Source organism: Mesoplodon bidens (genome assembly GCF_964165515.1).
Source record: "Mesoplodon bidens genome assembly, chromosome: 7".
NCBI lineage: Eukaryota > Metazoa > Chordata > Mammalia > Artiodactyla > Ziphiidae > Mesoplodon > Mesoplodon bidens.
The window spans coordinates 37,228,570-37,247,226 of record NC_138164.1 but is presented as its reverse complement, the minus strand read 5'-3'; the positions used below and the strand labels follow the sequence as shown (position 1 = coordinate 37,247,226).

Genomic DNA, 18,657 nt, shown 5'->3' with positions numbered 1-18,657 from the left:
TCTCTCGGCCTCAGCTTCCTCATTTGTAAAATGGGGAACATAATGCTATTTACCTCCCAGGGCTTGAGAGAGGATTAGACGAGAAGTGTTTTGAACACCACAGAGCGCCATATAAACATGACTCACTGTTATGGAAGCGATAAAACTGGTTGCTGTTCACATTTATTATAATCAATTCAGATATAAATGCACTATACCATGGCCCCAACAGCCCTGAGGTTACCATTCTGTCCTGTGGCCCCAGTACACGCCCTGGGTTTTCTCAACTGCGGGCTTCTCAGAGCTCCTTGGAGGTGTGACATTTGGGTTTGTCACTACCCAAACACATAATTGCATCTACCAGGCCTAGGAGTCTGAATTTCAAACTTATTCTTCATACGCCTGCGTATGTTTACATTCATAATATCTGTGAAAAGAACCCCTCTCCTCACACACTCCAAAATCCAGTATTGTGCAAAATACCAGTCTAGGAAGCAACACACTAGGGTAGCAACCTTTAATGTCCTAAAAAAGCATCTTAGTAGTTTGACGCAGAAGAGTTACACTGACTCACGGAGGATCATGCGAGGCCCAGCGGGGCGACGTTTCTACTTCCTTCCACCAGGTTTAGAAAACAGAAGGCTCTGGCTGGATTTGCTGGACATTTCTCTCTTCAGCATCTCCCTTCCTTGGTCCATCTTTGGGGTGCCTTTTCTGGCTCCAACCTACAACAAGCAAGAGCAACAAATGCCCAGACTCTATAATTGTAGGGAGATCCCCAAATATTTCTCAAATGGCATTTTTTTTTACTCAAAAAAAAATCTTTGTTGTAAAAAGTATTTATATACACACATAGACGTGAGCAAAACGAAGGTAAAATGATCCACCATTATCACACTACCCACAGGTAACCTTATTCACATTTTGGTGTACACTCTTCCAGATACACAGATAACGTTTTCTTCTTACATTTGCATCTTTTTTTGAACCAGGAGTTTCTGATGATAGGCAATTTCATTGGGATGGACTTTCTCTCGAAAAGCTGTTACTGAACTGAATGCCTTATGTCTCTGATGTCTTAGGAGGGTAAAATGCAGCATACTCTAGGGGGTCTGTCTCACCCTTTTCTGAGCACTACTCCTGGATCCAGGCAGCCATGTGTATGACTCTGTCCCTGGTCATAGCTGATCGGGCACTTGGCACGGGCTGGGCTTTTAAGATGGTCACTCCCAGGATTTGGGTTATGGGTTCTAAGATGCTACTTGCTTCCTGGGCTGGTCCTTTGAACTGGGGGACCATGAGGTCATTCCTTCCTGTCACATGACTGGAGAGAGCAGAGATCAGGGGAGCCACACAGAGACACAGAGAGGAGATACGGCCTGTGTGTGCATGTGCGCATGCTTGTGTGTGTGTAAAAGAGATGATGCCTGAGATCTGATGGCTTACCAGTTCTATTTCGAGGCCAGGCTCTCTTTCAGCTCCCAGTTTTTATGAGGCACTCACCCCTATATCCTTAAAAAAGCCCCCTCCCCACCTTTTTTTATTTTTTGAGGTACACAGGCCTCTCAGTGTTGTGGCCTCTCCCGTTGCGGAGCACAGGCTCCGGACGCGCAGGCTCAGCGGCCATGGCTCACAGGCCCAGCCGCTCCGTGGCATGTGGGATCTTCCCGGACCGGGGCACGAACCCGTGTCCCCTGCAGCAGCAGGCGGACTCTCAACCACTGCGCCACCAGGGAAGCCCCCTTCACCTTTAAGTAGCTTTTCAAAAATATGTTATAAACATGTTGCTTCATCCTTGCCTTTTTAGCCTGTTAATGTCTAATTTAAGTAAAGCAGGATGCAATCCCCAGCAAGTTATCTGTTTCTCCTTTCTTGGACCATGCAAATCAAAACAGTCTTCTTCTAAGGAGGGTAGTGAAAAGTTGTGCCAATTGTGTTCATACTTCAGCTATTCCAACATTCTTTAGTTTAGCTTAAGTGAGACATTCTCATCTTTGGGCTTTAATTATTCTGTTTAAAAATAAATTTTAAAAGATACTCTAAAGAGAAACTAAGAAAAAATACAACCAAATAAAAGATTTACCATAATGCAGGTACATAAATATGAACTAAAAATACTTTTAAATTAAAAATGAATCTTTTTTATTTTAAAAATTAATCTAATTAAAATTACAGATTAGGCTGGAGAGAATTGATCCATTGCTGAAGCTTAAAAAAAAACTAGCTATAAATGTTACTAGTTTTCTACACTGTTGTTACAAGACTTGACTGACATCCGTGATGTACTCTGTAATATTTTTGAAATGATGAAATGTGTGATCCAGAGACTTGAAATATTTCAATACTTGTGTATAGGAATTTTCTTCCATGAACTAGAAATGAAAAAAGTGAGAATGTCTCCTTGCTCAAATCACATTAAGTGGATTCCCTTATATTACTTGCATTCATTTTTAACATAGTCATAAATGGTTACATAAAATACAGGAATATTATCTGTTGAAGAAGTTGATGGTTTTTATAGTCAATGTATGTATTCAAATTATAAATGTTTCTGCATAATCTCTGACCCCAAAATACCATTCCATGCCACTCCAAGAATTCTTCCATCAAAAGTAAAGGCTCCAGTACATAAAGACATGAACCTCTATGTCCATTACCACATTTCTTGAAATCATAAAACTGTTTGGAACTTAATAAATGTTTATCAATGGGTTTTGACTGAATGAAATTATGGCTCACTCATAGTACACATTACTGGGCATCTACTAAAGGCAATATGGTAGTGATATATGCTAGATATCATTAATATAATAGAAACACAATGTACTAAAAGTGTTTTGCAACTAAAAATCACTATACATTGTATGGCTTTAAAAAGGAATGAAATGCTGCTACGTGCTATAACATGCATAAACTTTGAAAACATTATGTTAAGTGAAAGAAGCCAGACACAAAAGGACAACTATTGTATGATTCCACTTATATGAGGTAGTTAGAATAGGCAAATTATAAACCCAGAAGATAGAATAGAGTTAACCAGAGGCTAAGGGGAGGGGAGAAACAAGGGGTTATTGTTTAGTGCGTACAGTTTCTGTTTGGGATAATAAGAAAGGTCTTAAAATGGATAATGGTAATGGTTGCTCAACATTGTGAATGTACTTAATACCAATAAATGATACACTTAAAAATGGTTAAAATGGTAAATTTTACATTATGGGACATTTTACCAAAATAAAAATATACCATAAAGTAAAGTAAAAATTTACCTCCTACTAGGCATACTATGAAGTTTGCATAAAATTGCACTTATTTTAGGAGCTTATATGGTTATTATCATATTTGGGGACATGTAAAGAAAGCAACAGCTTAAGTAGTCCTCTTGAGTTCTTTCTCTCCATCTTTCCAACCCGGTGTTTTCCAGATTAATGGTTTTGTCACGCCTCTCTTTGAATACTAGCATCAGTAGGAATGCTAGCTAGTACTGGTTTCCTTAAGTATCAGCGAAAAATTTTAATGTATTTTTATGCTGGTAATTGTTTTAGAACCTGGGAGGGATGTCATTGTTTTCTTAACTTGGCAAAAGCAAATATATTACTGTAGACAGCATTACTAGAAAGAAATAGTAACTTTGAAGTAGACATATGTCCATCCTAAGAAAACTGAATATATTTCAAAGCAGACCACACCACTCAACTGCTGGCAATGTTCTTCCACATACTTGGCAGTATACTACTCGAAGTCTGAGAACTGTTTCTTTTTTGTAAAAATGATTTCGATTGGAAAACCCTGAATAAATCCTTTGGAGTGTGTAATGTTTAGAGCTCCTTCTGGGATTCCTTTTCCATGAATCAAGGTTCTTTGATTCACTATCCTCCTTGGCACTTGCTTCCTAGTCATCTCAGCAGCCTTTGTGCCAGTGCTAAGGAAGAGCTCCCATTTTAGGTCCTAAAGCAGGGAGAACAATAAAAGGAGAACCTCATTTCAAGTACCAGAAATGTCTGGGCTATAAAGGACACACATATTGTCAAAGTAAGCCCAGAGTGGGGTGACATCACCAAGGTCATTCCTGGCTCCGCGTCCCCCACAGGAGGAACAACTAACAATTATTTGGCAACAGGACACTATTTGAGAGAATCCTAGAACATGGAGGTGAGGCTGAAGCACCCCCGTGCACCACAGAGACCAAGACAGACTGCATTAGAAGGGTGAGAGAAGGAGCTACATGTTGACCACACTGCCCCTCCCACAGGCCAGTGGAGCACCATGGGTGAGGTCTCCCGTGAACCTCTGGTTCCTCCAGTAGGAGAAGAGAACCGGGGGACAGCAAGCACCACCACTAGCATTGGGGTTGCTTTGTGGGAGCCACTGCTCTAATCTGCTCCACTGGGATTGCAGGGGAATCTGCAGGGTTTGACCACTAAAAGTTGGACTGTGATGAAGGGGGAAGGGGCATGCAACAGCCAGCACATGGATTGTGACAGATGGAATTCATACCTGCAGTGCCCAAGTAGGGATCACAACGGGCATCTTTGCTTATCTACAGAGCCAGGTTGGCGGGGCACTACAACCAGGGAACTCAGGGTACAGATCCACCTGATACGCATCTGGCCCTTGAACCTGGTTTGACCATACCCAGGGAAAGAGCAGAGTCACAGCCCACCCACTGTGGACAGTGTCTTCTGGCCATCTGACCAAAAGGGCTGGCAATAAATCCTGGAAGCTATTTGGCCCAGTCGTGCTCCAGCCAAGAGGCAGGCAGCCAGAGCTCATCACTGGCTCTGGTACAAAGCAGAGCCAGTATCAAGTGTGGAGGGATCCGGTACCATGCACAGGCACGGAGATTAATTCATATCCAAGGCTGAGAGGAGCTCCCAGCTCCTCCCAACTGGGGAGCCTGTTTGAGAAATTAAGAGTAGCCTGGGGCGGCCCCTCCTCATCCCACCCAGGCAAAGGAACTGGGACTAGTCCCATCCCATCTGCTGTGGAGAGTGTCTTCCTGGCCCATCTGACCAGAAGGATTGGTGACAACTCCTAGAAACTGTGCGGCCCAGCAGTGCTCAAACCTAGAGAAGGGTATAGGCAGAGCTGATAGTCTGCAAAGCCAAGCCAGTGGCCTTGTTCAGCCACAGAACGTGGAGTATGGATCAGCTTGAGTTAAGACAACAAAGAGCTTTACTGGCTTTAGAGCTGCTTCTCCTGCTGCACCCAGGCAGGAAACCTAATTCATAGCCCTACTCATCACTGAATACAGCCTTCAGCATGTCCAACTGGGGAACCTAACCAGAGAACATGGGAAGATGTACGCCCATTAAACAGCCCTAGATACAGTGGCACTTGAACAGACAACACAGCCTCCACCATCTGCAGGGCAAAACCAGTGCCCTCACCTGACCAGGGAATTAAGTGCACACTCTGGCCTGATTTGGGTTCCCAAACAATGAACTATACAGGCTCTGGGTCCTGTCCAGAGCCAGGTCCTATACAAGCTCTGATTCTCTGCCAGGAAACTAATTCATAGCCCCATGTACTACTACTACTGAATATAATACCCAGTAAAGTCTGGAGGAAGAGCCCAATTATTCACATATGCAGATACCAATGTAAGGAATCAAGGATCACAAAAATTAGGCAAATATGACACCACCAAAGGAAAGTAATAAAACTCCAATAACTGACCTTAAAAAAATGAAGATCTGGGCTTCCCTGGTGGCGCAGTGGTTGAGAGTCCGCCTGCCGATGCAGGGGACGCGGGTTCGTACCCCGGTCCGGGAGGATCCCACATGCCGCAGAGCGGGCTGGGCCCATGAGCCATGGCCGCTGAGCCTGCACGTCCGGAGCCTGTGCTCCGCAACGGGAGAGGCCACAACAGTGAGAGGCCCACACACTGCAAAAAAAAAAAAAAAAAAAAAAAAAGAATATCTATGAACTGGCAAAGAATTCAGAATAATACTCCTAAGGAAGTTTAGTGAACTACAAGAAAGCACAGACAGCTAAGTGAAATTAGGAAAACAATGCATGAACAAGACAAGAAGTTTGACAAGGAAATAGCAACATCAAAAAAACAGGAGCACTAGATTTTAAAAATACAATAACTGAACTGAAGAAGTCAATAGAAAGTTTCAAAGGTAGATTCGACCATGCAGAAGAAAGAATCAGCAAACTGGAGGATAGAACTTTAGAAATTACCCAGTGAAAGGAACAAAAAGGAAAAGAATAAAAAGAGTGAAGAAAGCCTATGGAAATTATGGGACACAATAAAGTAAACAATGTTCATGTTATGGGAATTCCAGAAAAAGAAAAGAGAGAGAGAAAGGGAAAAAAAGTATATTTAAAGCAATAATGGATGAAACCTTCCCAAACCTAGGATGAGAAATGGACATCCATATCCATGAAGCCCAAACAAGCCCAAACAGGTTGAACTCAAATAGGGCTACTCTGAGACACATTGCAATTAAATCATCAAAAGTCAAAAACAAAGAAAGAATTTTAAGACCAGCAAGAGAAAAGAGAGAAGTTACATACAAGGGAACCCTGGGATAATTGGATATTCACATGTAAAAGAATGAAATTGGACCAATATCTTATACCACTCACAAAACTAACTTGAATTGGATTAAAGACTCAAATGTAAGACCTGAAACTATGCAACTGCCAGAAGAAAACATAGGAATAAAGCTCATTACATGGGTTTGGTAATGACTTTTTGGATATGACACTGAAAACACAAACGATAAAATAAAAAATAAACAAATGGAACTACATCAAACTAAAAAGCTTCTGCACAGCAAACAAAAACAAAAACAAAAACAAATCAACAAACTGATTGAAAAGACAACCTATAGAATGGGAAAAACATATTTGTAAACCATATATCTGATAATGGTTAATATCCAAAATAAATTTAAAATTCATACAAATCAATAGCAAAAAAAAAAAAAAATTACCCAATTAAAAAAATGAGCAAAGGACCCGAATAGACATTCCTCCAAAGAAGACACACGAAAAGCCAACAGGTACATGAAAAGATGCTCAATACCACTAGTCATTAGGGAAATGCACATTAAAACCACATTGAGGGCTTCCCTGGTGGCGCAGTGGTTGGGAGTCCGCCTGCCGATGCAGGGGACACGGGTTCGTGCCCCGCTCTGGGAGGATCCCGCGTGCCGCGGAGCGGCTGGGCCCGTGAGCCATGGCCGCTGAGCCTGCGCATCCGGAGCCTGTGCTCCGCAACGGGAGAGGCCACAGCAGTGAGAGGCCCGCGTACCGCAAAAAAAAAAAAAACACATTGAGATATTACTTCACACCTGTTAGAACAGTCATCCTCAAAAATGTCAAAAGATAACAAATGCTCATGAAGATGTGGAGAAAAGGGAACTCTTGTGCTGTTGGTGGGATTGTAAATTGGTAAAGCCAGTATGGAAAACAGTATGGAGGATCCTCAAAAATTAACACTAGAACTACATATATCTAGCAACTCCACTTCTAGGAATATATCCAAAGAAAATGAAAACACTAACTCAAAAAGATATCTGCACCCCCATGTTCATAGCAGCATTATTTATAATAGCCAAGACATGGAAACAATCTAAGTGCCCATTGATGGACAAATGGGTAAAGAGGTTGTTTTATATATTTATAGGTATATACATATTATAGGTATACACACACACACACACTGAAATATTATTCATCTGTAAGAAAACAAAGAAATGCTACCAGTTGAGACAACAGAAATGGACCTTGAAGGCTTTATGCTAAGTTAAATAAGTCAGAGAAAGAAAGGCAAACACTATATGATCTCACTTATGTGTGGAATCTAGAAAAAAAGAAAACAATCATAGAAAAAGAGATCAGACCTGTGGTTACAGGAGACAGAGGGTCAGGGGAGGGGAAATTGGAGGAAGACGGTCAAAGGTACAAGCTTCCAATTGTAAGATAAATACATACTATGGACATAATGTACAACATGATGACTATAGCTAACACTGACGTGTGATATATAGAAAAATTGTTAAGAATAAATTCTAAGCATTCTCTTCACAGAAAAGTATTATTTGATCTCATTTATATAAATGTGTGTGTTTGTCTGAGAGAGAAGGACAGAATACAAAAATGCAAAAAGAAAAGTTGTAAAGTACGAAGCTGCTTAGGTTTATACCTCAACTATAACAGATAACAATTTGTTTAATTTTAATAGGTGCAAAAATAAATATTAAGCATAGAACAAGCAAAAAGAAAAACTGAGCCCAGCGTAGATGTCCTTAAAGCATTTGCAAAGGAGGGCTGTATTAGGTCCGCAAACACCTGCAATTACAGGCAAAATTCTGTGTGTGTGTGTTGTGTATGTACTTGGGGAGTGGATGCATAGCCTTTATTGAATTATTAAAGGGGATGTTAAGACCCAAAAGTTTAAAAAGCACTGGAAAGCCTGATCACAAAACCATTTTAAACTACTCTGATTATGTTTTATAGTTTTCCTTCACTCGTTAACACTTCAAAGAACAGCATGTGAATGTGGAAAGAATCTCTGCCATTTAGGTAAGATCTCTGAGTCTCAGCGTAAAATTAGCATATAGTAGAAGGATGAAATTATACACCATAGATGAAAGTACCTAGCAGAGCGCTTTAAGACTAGTACTTACTTATGCAAGACATCTTCCCCTGCTTACTTGTTTTCAGTAGAATGAAAGCATACTGAAAGCTGGTACAATGTCTTCTTTGAAGTTTTCTTTTGTAATGCTTACTATGCTTTGTGATACGGATGAGCCAATATCCACTTAAGGGCATGTAAGCTCACAATAACTTTTGTTGAATATAACTGTTTGAATGTACTTTCACTATATTATTATATAGGGATTTTAAACTAAAACCTACTTGCACACATTATTTAGAGCCTAACTTGGATATCAGAGTAGGTGGATATACACCCCTGGAAAATAATAGCTAATTTCTTCACTAACATCAAACTGCTGAACATCTACTTTGCATATACATAGCTAGGCACTGTATTATGAGTTGCAAATCATGTTCAAACTAAAGGATAGACCAAAATAGAAAGTGCCATAGGAATTTAGACAAGGGAGAAACACATCTGAAATGAGAAGGAAGGTGGGTATGGGGAAGGGTTCATGGAAGAGGCAGTGTATGCTGTGAGCAAGGTTTCAACGTGTAGCAGGGTGAGTGAAAGGAACAAATGAAGACATATAGTCGTGATATCATGAGGCACAAACTAGAAATAAACAGCACTTGTTCTAGGCTGGTCATGAGGTAATTTAAGGGGATTACTGAGAAACTAGATAAAGAGATATCTCTTTATATATTACTTATTAATAATACTTTTGAACACAAGTATTTAATTTAAAAAAAAGAACAATATAGGGATAGGAGATTAGGAGGTACAAACTATTATTATAAAATGAGCTATAAGGATATATTGCATAGCACAGAAAATATAGCCAATATTTTATAATAACTATAAATGGAGTATAACCTTTAAACATTGTGAGTCACTATATTTTACACCTGTAACTTATATAATATTACACATCAACTCTACTTCAATTAAAAATGCTATTTTAGTGAATAAAACACTAAGCAGTAAAATTTTTAAAAAAGAACTTAGAAGAGAACTTAAAAATAAAGACATAAAGAGCAGGTTGAAACAGCGCAGAAATCTGGCAATTAAGAGGCCATTGATAACTTTCAAAATAGCACTTTTTCTACCCATTCTCAGTGGAGGCAAAGCCTTATTAATTCTACTATTTCTTTTTCTGTTTTTCAAAATCTCAGGATAAGTCTCTTTCAATTGTAACTAATGGCAGTAATGCAGCACCAGAAAATGCCTTTTGTAAGGAGAGGCAACTTTGAATCCTAAATCGGTACTCAAGTCTTAAATTACTGATAACACCGACCACCCACCAGACTAAATTTTTTTTTTTACGTGATTGGAAAGCAACAGATTGATTTCAATTCTATCTTGTCAAATCTACAAAAAAGTTCCCACAGTTCATTTAGCAACTAATAGCGTACATCCTTCTATTTGGTATTACTCCTCCTCCTTAACACCGGGCAATTAATTTTGCCTTTCTCTGGGAAACGTTTTTAACAAAGGAAATAGAGTCATAAATCAGTTTCGGATAGGAAATCATACAACTATTTCTACCTAGGGCTTTGAATTTAGAAACTTTCCTCAGAAATTGTTGAAATATAACAAAGTCCAAACTCAGAAATAACTTAAATTTAATTATCTTAGTTGCACTAAAATAACAAATTCTATTTTCTATCTTGTTTTCTTTCTTCCCCAGAAGGCTTCTCCAACCCTAATCCATAACTTAATGCATTCATCTCACCTATAAAATCACTGGCAGGTATGATGCCGGCTTTGGCGGCTCCAGTCCCCTAATCCTGACCCATTTCTTGCCAAAAATTCAGTTTCTTCAGAAACCAAGTAACAGACATTTCAATTTCTAACCATCATTAGCATATTTTCATGTACTAATACTCAACATAAAAACACCTTTTAAAATTACAGAAATTTTTACTGTACTTAAGATCAATTGCACTAACCTGTATTTCATAAACCTTGGGCTACTTTCTTAAAAATGAATTATTATTTTAATATGTTTTTCACTTATTATTCAGAATAATTATTCATATAATTAAATATTTTACAATTAGGTAAGAAAGGTGGAAAATAGTTTTGCTATTCTTGTTCTTTGTTCTCTCTTTTACTTGGTGTGCCTGAGTCAAAATTTTAGAATATTGAAAATTTAATATTTCAAACCCAAACCACATTTAAAGATAATAATAACAACCAGCCAAAACAATTTCGGTCCAGAGCTTTGCATGGTCTGGGGAACAGTTCTCTGAGTGGGCCATTTGGAGTGGGATTTGCCCACCTGCCTCCACTCCTTCTGCCTCATATACTGAAGATAGAGACAAAGAAACCAACTCAAGTCTTTCCAAAGTGTATTTATAAATAGAGAATTTGTAATCAGAAAAACAATAACGATATATAATAGAAGTAACATGATTTTTCAGAACCAGTATCTTGTTCTAAAGCAATATTTAAAAAAGAAGGTAAGGGGCTTCCCTGGTGGCGCAGTGGTTGAGAGTCCGTCTGCCGATGCAGGGGACACGGGTTCGTGTCCCCAGTCCGGGGAAATCCCACATGCCGCGGAGCGACTGGGCCCGTGAGCCATGGCCGCTGAGCCTGCGCGTCCGGAGCCTGTGCTCCGCAACGGGAGAGGCCACAACAGTGAGAGGCCCGTGTACCGCAAAAAAAAAAAAAAAAAAAAAGTAAGAAGTTTAGCTATAAACCCTGGCCCTCTTTTTTATTGATCTCCTATTTTAATTTCTTAAAATAAAATCCATGGCCTTTTGAGTCAAACTGTCTCTTTAATTTCAGATTTAAAGATAACAAATCTCTTTTTAAATGGAATATTGGCACACAGACACCACACAGTCTGGCTTATTACAACTGTTCTCTGTTGGTGAAGTGGCACATTTGCAATCCCCACCATAGCAATCTTCACCATTTCACAGAATATCATTCAATTGTACATCCCTAGGTGAGCAACAAGAATGGGTACTTGAGCTCAGGAGCAAAGCGTTTGTGGGGAAATCCTAGGTCAGAACCCCTAAAAGGGGAGACTAACTTGAGGATGCCCAAATAACCTGAGGTTTACCTTGGCCACCTCCCCTGGCTTTCTGACTGCCTGTGGGAAAAGTCTCTCTGGAAACTCTTTTGAGGTTATTGGGGGAATCCTAGGACAAACACACTGCTTGCTTTTGCAGGAGGACTTGCCCCATACCCTACCCAGCTAGGTGTCTCACAACCTAGCTGGACTAAAAAATCTTCAAGAAAAACGGGATAGACTGACATTTGCATTTCTACTTCCACCTATTCTTATGCACAAAATATGTAGGTAGAGCCCTCTTTCTCACACCCCAATAGATTCTGCTGTCCTTGAAGCCCATCTGGTAGCTGCAGTGACTACAATGAAGGGAGTTATCGGAAACCATATTGGTACTGGGCTTAAAGGATTTTTCATGCCATGCATTTTGGGGAAGGACACAGATAACAGTCCAAACGTGGTATAAGGCAACGCCCTTTCTGGGTCCTTGAAAAATCAGTCACGGAACACAGGTGGTGGACAGGAGCTAACAAGAGCTGGTTTGTTAATGAGCACAGCATCCCCGGGGGTGGGGGGGGGATCAATGAAATGATTGACAAGAGAAGATGGTAAATGAAGGGAGAAGTGGGGACAAGTGCTGCTCAACCCAAGCTGAACTCCAGGAGGTAAATTTCTCCTCTAATTTGAGATTCTTTCTAAAGGTTCAGTATTGAAGTGGATGTTTGACGTTGAAATGTGCAGACCCATTCTGATAACTGGAAAGGGAGGAGGCTGAGGAACGCAAAAGGAGAAGGAAGATTTCCGATTACTTCTCCAGGCTGCTGACAAGAACCTGCTGCTCGCAAACCACAAATTAACCAAGCGAAGGTTGAAGGTAGCAACGTAAAAGTGCAACTCAAATTATTTTACATTCGGAATCCTCTTCAATATCTAAGCGAGTGTAGCACAGCAATGGTTGATTATCTTAAGATTACAGAGGCTGACCGCCTTCTTTGTTTGCCCAGTAACACCGCTCCTCCAATAATCTCAAGCACTTGGCTGATTAACATTTCAATTTCAGTTGTTGCTCCTTTTCCCATTGCAGAAGGCGGCAGGGATATTCCCCTTCTTCCCTCTGTATTACAAACCCCATTACTAACCAAGCAGAAAGCACCGCGCAGTGTGGCCGAGGCTAATAATAGCCGGGCTGCTTACCTTCTCCGGAGGGATCGAATCAGCGCATGTCCCCGGCGCCGGCTGCCCCGGGGCCGCAGTGCCGCCGCGCCGGGTCTGTGTGTGGTCAGCTCGGCCGACCCCCACCCCACCTGCCAGCTGCAGCAGCTGCTCCCGGCGCTGAGCTCCGGCCGCCGGAAGTCATCCCCCGCCCCTGGCCGGATCGCCACATTCCGCGCCAGCCGCGGGGGGAGAGGGGCCTCTCCCGGCTGTGGGCACCGGCTCCTGGGAACTGCGCTCAACGATCGCTACCCTTCCCGGTTGTAGGGTTATTTTCTAGGAATGCTTTTACAGAAGAAGCGTCGCCGGCTGGTGGACCGAGAGAGAAGAGCCAGAGTGACTTTCCCTGCAGAGCGCCTTTCCTCTGAGCGCTCCCCTGTCACTCCCGCGGCATGGACGGCTCCATTCCGCTGTGTGGGTTTTCCACCCTCTTCATCTTCCTTATCTGTATTGTTCATTTCGCTGAATTTGAGTGGGATTAGCTCTTAAGATATCATTCAAACACTCCGAAAATATTTTAAATTGGCGACTAGTTTTTCTAAGCCCCTTGTAGCGAGCTCCACTTCCCCCCTTACACACACACAGTTACTCGCACGTACACACCCAGCCAAACCACTCACAATTAGGAAAGCTGGGACCTCTCGCCCTCTTGCCTACGTAATGAAACAGGAAACTCCCAAAGGAGTGGGGAAGTAGGACCGGCTAGCGAAAGCACTCGAGGAAAGAGAGAGGGGTCGCCCCAAGATTTTGTTGCTGTTTAGTGGTGTCCTTAGTGGACAGATGTTCCCCCTCTAACCCCCTGGCCTCGCCCCAAGTGGAATGGCTGGTCTGGTGACAGCTGTAACATTTGAAAACAAAGAAGCTGAAGCCACATTAACAGATGGCTGCATCTCTTTCTTTCCCGAAGGATTGATCAGAATTGGCTTTAAGAATCATATTAGCATATACGTATATAATAAGCCCTTTCCTTCTCTCTTTAAATTGGCACCAGCTCTTAACAGGTTTCTCTCTCTCTCTCATCTTCCTCCCTCCCTCCTTCCCTCCGTCCCTCTCCTAAGCTGACCAGATCATCAGTTTCCGGATTTAAGGGGGAAAAAAGGCCAAGGATGTGCTCTCTTTACAGCTGAACCAGGGTTTATTTTCCCAGTGTTGAGCCATTCCCAAGTAGAGAGGCTCTTTGACACTAGGGTTCTCTGTGAGTGAACTTCTCACATTCAGCTTGCTTTTGGAATTGCCCATCACTAGGTCCAGGCCAGTTTTATCCTTGGATTTGTCCAGCAACCTAAACAGTATAATTGCACAAGGCCAAGGCAGTACTTTTACTCTAGGAAGCCTTCCCAACTCTCTGTTTAGCAGTTCCAAAATTAGGAGGTAGTGTAGCAAACAGTTTCAACAAGGCTCAGTAAGAATTCTTGACCCTAGAATGCGGGCTTTTTAAAAGCTGGAACAACCTAATTCATCTCTCTGTGTTTCACTTTCATAAAATTAGACCTCACCAAAGAGCAGGGGATTCTTAATATGTATCAAAGTGTATGTGGAATCTGGATGGGAATATTACATCTTTAATTTCACTAACCTCTAACTGCAATTTAGTATTTAGCATGTCCTTTAAATCTAAATGCAGACAACAAACCACAATAATATTAGGAGTACCTGTGACTATATCCCCAGCAGATATCACAGACAATTTCCTAAGGCAGTTTTATAGATATCTCAAAGTATCACTACTCTGATGTCACAATCAAATCATCATTACCTTTTTTGTTTTATCTAATAGACTATATCTATTTTAGAATGGTTTTAGATATACAGAAAAATTAAGGGGATAATACAGAGTTCTTATATATCTCATTCCCAATTTCCTCTATTATTGACACCGTACACTAGTGTGGTACCTTTTTTACAATTAATGAGCCAATATTAATACAATAATATTAACCAGAGTCTGTACTTTATTCAGATTCCCTTGGCTTTTGCCTAGTGTCCTTAATTCCATTTCAGGCTTCCATCCAGGACACCACATTACATTTAGTTATCAAGCCCCCTTAGGCTCCTCTGGGCTGTGGTAGTTTCTCAGGCTTTTCTTGTTTTTGATAACCTTGACAGTTTTTTATTTATTTATTTATTTATTTATTTATTTATTTATTTATTTATTTATTTATTTTTGGCTGTGTTGGGTGTTCGTTGCTGCGCGCGGGCTTTCTCTAGTTGCGGAGAGCGGGGGTTACTCTTCGTTGCAGTGCACCGGCCTCTGATTGAAGTGGCCTCTCTCGCTGTGGAGCATGGGCTGTAGGCGCCTGGGCCTCCATAGTTGCAGCACATGGGCTCAGTAGTTGTGGCTCACGGGCTTAGTTGCTGCCTGGCATGTGGGATCTTCCCAGGCCAGTGCTCGAACCCGTGTCCCCTGCATTGGCAGGTGGACTCTCAACCACTGCGCCACCAGGGAAGCCCCAACCTTGACGGTTTTGAGGAGCAGTGATCAAGTGTTTTGTAGCATACCTCACTAATGTAAACTGTCCAATGCTTTTCTCATGGTAAGACTGGGATTATGGTTTATTGGGAGGACAACCAGATAAAGTGCCTTTTTTATAACATCTTATCAAGGGTACATGCTATCAACATGATTTGACTGTTGATGTTGACCTTGATAACCTGGCTGAGGTCGTGTCTCAGATTTCTCCACTGAAAAGTCACTCCTCCACCCCTTCCACACTACACTTGTTGGAAGGAAGTCACTATGTGAAGCACAAACCCAAAGAGTGGAGAGTTATGATCCACCTCCTTGAGGACAGAGTATGTACATAAAGTATTTGGAATTCTTCCACGCAGCGTTGTCTATTTCCCCTCAAATATTAATTTATTCAATTATTGATATTTATTTATATCAGTATAGACTCGTGGATACCTATTTTATCCTTTGGGTTATAATCCAATACTACTTTATTTTGTTGTTTGAATTGTTCCAGCTTTGGCCATTGGGAGCTTTTGCTTTTGGCGCCTGTGCTCCTTTGACATACTCCCTTTGGGGTGTGTGAGTTTGTGTGTGTCTGTGTATCTGTGTGTATATGTGTTTAGCATGCATGTTTGTGTGTGTGTTTAACACTTCCTGACTTTCTGGTACCACAAGGTGCTCCAGGCTCATTTTGTGTATTTCCTGCCCCAGTCCTAGAATCAGTCATTTCTCTGAGGAGCCCTGATTCCTTTCATTGGAGAGTCACCTGAAGGGGCCACTGTTCTTACTGCGGCCTCCACGTCCAAGGCCCAGCAGGTGTTCATTCCATTCAGCTGGATATGAACGGGCCTTCTTGTTCTTGGGCCATCATGTCTTGAGCTGATATGGGCTCAGGTCCTTCTCATGGGTGTCGGTGTGGCCGAGAGCCGAGCTGTGAGCACATGGGAGCTGGGGCGGGGATTTGGGGCGGGCAGGGGTCACAGAGAGGGTCCAGGATGCCTTCAAGATGCCTTCCCCCCTCTGAGGCAGCCCCTACCCATGGAGGGCCCAGGAGCTTCCAAGGTGGTGGGTGCTGTTTGCGCGGCCCTGGTTGTCCTGGTGCGGGTGCATCTTGTTGCTAGGGGCTTGTTTAAAAAAGAAATTAACTTGAAAACACAGTGGCTGAGATACTCATTTATTCTTTATGATCACATGGGTGGCTGAGTGAAATTTTTATTTTGGAAGTTCACCAAATGAGTTTGGAGGTTCCTCAGACTTGGAAGTTCATCACTAGGAACCCTCAGTGGCATTTGAAGATGGGGCGGGGCAAGGAGGCATTGGTCCCTTCCTTCTCAAACTTGGAGTAACCATCTCCCTTGCCAACCACTTGGCTGGGACAGGCCTAGGACCTGCTCAGTGGCAGTGCCTGGCCAGGAGCTGGAGGAAGCCTCAGTCAAGGGGCTTCATGAAACTTCTTTGCTCAGGGAACTCTCCCAGCTGAGCACCTGCATGTTTGTAAACTACTTTGGAACAGAGATCCCCTGCACTCCTTCTGTAGCGGGTGTAACTTTGAACAAGGTTAGCCCTGACTGGAGGTGCTATTATACTTAAGCTACAGAGAAGGGGATTTTAATCCTGGGGAGCCTTGCAGCGACTCAGAACCCTCACCTTGTTTAGGCCTCACTGGGCATGGCTCAACAGTGGTGAGGGTGCTTTGTTGCCACAGTGACTTGTAAATGTTGCTGTGGTGATGCTTCTGTGAGGTGATGCTATTGGTACAACCATAATGAATTTGGGATATATGTGCTGTGAGTCATAGGACCATGCTGCAGGGACCACGTGCACATCTTGCTTAGACTGGGTTACCAAGGGCACATGGCTTCCCACTTTTAGAAGGGCCAAAAGTAGCAATGATGGCAAAGCCTGATGGTTAGGATCCCCGTGTATCTATTTATCTCCCCATCTCCTTTGCCCTCAAGGGTCACCCTCCTGTGGGTCGTGGTTAGAACAGTCTTTGAGAAGCTCCAAGTGACACGGAGCCTCTACCCCATAGCTGGTGGCCATGGGTATCTTGGGCAGTCGGGGTGGGCGTCCTTCAGGGTTATTACTGGCCTGGGTAAGGTCACACTAGCGTAAGGTCTTGGGGGGCCTTAGCTGAGGGGAATTGAGATCTTTGCCCTAAAAGGCTCTGGGGTTGGGGGAAGGGTGGATGGACCTAGTTTGGAAAAAGAAACTTTCAACTTGGACATGGGGGTTCTTAAGGTAGCCCTTCCATCCCTCCATGGATCCCCTCCCACGGAGCTTTTAGGGAAGGCTGATTGGACCAGAGAAGTCCAATGGTGTAACCAGCAGGGCTCACCTCTTAAAATTTCCTACATTTCAGGCCTGAGATTCAGGCTGGTCTGAAAGTCTTGGCATCTTTTGGTTAAAGGGATTTTTCCAGCCTTTCTCTGTGCTGAGCCCGGCCCGTGATTATGAAGCCCACCCTGGAGGGAGGCTAGCAGTAACATTCCCACTTTACAAGTGAAGGGGGCCGAGTTGTAAAGCGGCGCCATTCCTGCCCGAGTGTTTAAGAGGGTCACAGAGCAGCCCGAGTGAGAGTTGCAGCACGCCGTCTTCACCGGGCCTGCGGTAGCCTGGGCTGCATCACCCGTAAGCACAGGCCAGGAGTTTGGGGTTTCTCCTGCTGCCATGACAGGAGACCCTCGCGGTTGGGGTGATTCCACCATTCCGGCAAGAGTAGATGGGGATCTCTCCCACCTTGGGATACCCTTGGAGAAAAGCTAAGTGTGTTCCACCATTGAGAACACAGGTCAGGCTAGCCCAGGCCAGGGTGAGGTTCATCCCCACAACTGGCTGCCATTAAATGCTGGGAATGCCCCCCAAGAGAGGCTGATCAGGGGACCAGCCGGCTGGGCAGAAGTGGGAGTGATACTTGAAGTGGTCTAGGGAGAGGAGGAGGAATGTGAGCAGCATGTGAGGGGTGTGTCCATGATTTCATCTAGAAAAATGGGCTGTGGGAGCTTAGCTCAGGTGTTAATGAAATACCAAACTCATACACCCACACCCACCCCCGGCCGGTGATGGACACAGGGTCATCTTCGGGGAACTCTTTAACAGCACAGTGATCATTATGGAATTATTTGTGTGTTAGAAACAATGTGACTAGCAAAGCAGTTGAACTGTTTCTTTGGCTAGAGCAAAAGTGAGGAGTGTTGTTAGGCTGGGGTGATTGGAGGAAAAGCCCCAAGTGGATGCTAGATTGAGCAGGGGGGCAGGAGCAACACAGGCGGAGCTGGGGTGTGAGCAGTTCAGCCCTGCCCGCCACCCCCCCACCCCCCATGAAGGGGGTTGGAGTCTTGTCTTTGAAATGTCCTTAGATGCTTGTTGCCTGGGAAG

At 43.0% G+C, this 18,657-nt stretch overlaps 1 protein-coding gene, 1 long non-coding RNA gene and 1 pseudogene across 4 annotated transcripts in view; 1 reads left to right on the top strand and 2 right to left on the bottom strand.

The window, feature by feature from the left end:
• The window catches only part of LOC308620761 (uncharacterized protein), a gene marked incomplete at its 3' end in the record, with an annotated part of 448,069 nt that overhangs the window by 219,785 nt on the left and 209,627 nt on the right, over nt 1-18,657 (top strand). The window lies entirely within an intron of this gene.
• Nucleotides 1-18,657, bottom strand: part of LOC308620057 (centrosomal protein of 78 kDa-like) — a 220,436-nt pseudogene that overhangs the window by 108,536 nt on the left and 93,243 nt on the right. The gene's annotated exons all lie outside the window — the stretch shown is intronic.
• On the bottom strand, nt 1,738-13,282 carry LOC308619860. Of its 2 annotated transcripts, none has more exons than XR_014016260.1 (3): nt 12,810-13,282; nt 5,656-5,863; nt 1,738-2,029 (listed from the first exon to the last, which is right to left on the bottom strand). It is a non-coding gene; the product is annotated as an uncharacterized lncRNA (long non-coding RNA). The 2 variants fall into 2 exon arrangements; XR_014016261.1 differs by lacking the exon at nt 1,738-2,029 and adding an exon at nt 3,225-3,924 and having other exon boundaries at nt 12,810-13,044.